The following is a 1,970-nucleotide window of genomic DNA, read 5'->3' on the forward strand; positions in this document are numbered from 1 at the left end:
CCCCAAAAAAATAACACCGATTTCTCCCCCCACTCTCCCTCTCTCTCTCTCTCTTCCCCCCCCCCCCGAAAAAAAAGAGGTGAGGAAAAGATGGGGGGGGGGAAGAGAGAGAGAGAGAGAAAAATAGAAGTGATAAGAAAAGGGGGGGAGGGAGGGAGGAGGGGGGGGGGGGAAATGCCCGAAAAAAAAGATGAGGGGAAGAGAAAAACCTCCTCCTCCCTCCTCCTCCCCCCCTTTTTTTCTTCCTTCCTTTCCTCCCTTCCTCTTCCTCCTCTTCCTCCTCCCTCCCTCCCTCCTCGACTCGCTCAAAGATGGCGTTGCTCAGATCAGTCCGAAACGGCGGCGGCGGCGGCGGCAGGAGGCGGCAGCAGCAGCAACGGCGGCGGCGGCGGCGAGCCCCGGCCTGGCGGCTCATGGGTGCGAGGGGTCGAGGAGGAAGGGGGCGCGTCGTCCTGCGCCTGGCCCCTGACCGAGCTCCCGGGCTGGGCCCTCATTGCGGAGCGACATGCGCCACCGACAAGATGGCGGACATTTAGAGGCGGCGATCCCGGCATGCCGCGCGCGCCGCCAGCAGCCAGGGCGTGGGGGGTGTGGGGGGGTGTGCGCGCGCACCTCCTCCTCCTCCTCCCCCCCCCCCCCATCCTCCTCCAGTCACACACACACTGACACTGGGTACAGTGGGGCTTCACCCCCCAAACACACACACTGGGGCTTCACCCCCAAACACACACTGACACTGGGTACAGTGGGGCTTCACCCCCCAAACACACACACACACACTGGGGCTTCACCCCCCAAACACACACACACACACTGGGGCTTCACCCCCCAAACACACACACACACACACTGGGGCTTCACCCCCAAACACACACTGGGTACAGTGGGGCTTCACCCCCCAAACACACACACACACACTGGGGCTTCACCCCCCAAACACACACACACACTGGGGCTTCACCCCCAAACACACACTGACACTGGGTACAGTGGGGCTTCACCCCCCAAACACACAGTGACACAGGATACAGCTGGGGCTTCACCCCCAAACACACACACACACTGACACTGGGTACAGCTGGAGCTTTACCCCCAAACACGCAGTGACACTGGGTACAGCTGGGGCTTTACCCCCAAACACATAGAGTGACACTGGGTACAGCTGGGGCGTTACCCCCAAACACACGCACACAGTGACACACACACACACATACAGTGACATTATGTACAATAGGGCTTTACCCCAAACGCACACGGTGAGACTCAAGGTACAATAGGGCCTTTACCCTAAACACACACAGTGACCCGAGGTGCAACACGGCTTTTATTTATTTCCAGGTGTAGTAATATCTTCAAAAAAAGACATAATTTGGTCACTCAATCCACAAATGTTTGTGAGACACTGCTGTGCACAATTGGTTGCTGGATTCACCCACAAAATATACAGTCAATTCTCTTTACATTATATTCTGTGAAGTGCTTTGAGACATCTCAACACCGTGATAAGGTGCTACATTAAATCCAAGAATTATTAATATTTTACCCCACACAATGACAGTAGGTGTAGTAGGGCTTTTACCCCACACAGTGACACAAGGTGCAAGGTTTTGCAGCACTGGCAATGACAACATATAAGGTTTTACAGAATTGATATGTCTTAATAATAATAATAATAATAATCCTCACATTTGTTCTAGGTTTTCGCAGAACTGAGAAGGTATAGGGTTTTAAGAGACACGTTTAGGATTTTACAGCACGGAGTGAGACGAGCTATAAGGTTTTGTAAAAATGATACGTTGCAGGATTTTACCACATTGACAGCCATTATAAGGTTTTAAACCACAGATATGTTGTATGTTACAGCACAGTCACAGCACTTGTTAGGCTGGACAAAACCTAACAAGTTATAGAAACATTGAATCTTTTAGCGCAGAAGGAGGCCATTCAGTCCATCGCGCCTATACACGCTC

The sequence above is a fragment of the Callorhinchus milii genome, unplaced genomic scaffold (genome assembly GCF_018977255.1).
Source record: "Callorhinchus milii isolate IMCB2004 unplaced genomic scaffold, IMCB_Cmil_1.0 Scaffold6, whole genome shotgun sequence".
Classification (NCBI taxonomy): domain Eukaryota; kingdom Metazoa; phylum Chordata; class Chondrichthyes; order Chimaeriformes; family Callorhinchidae; genus Callorhinchus; species Callorhinchus milii.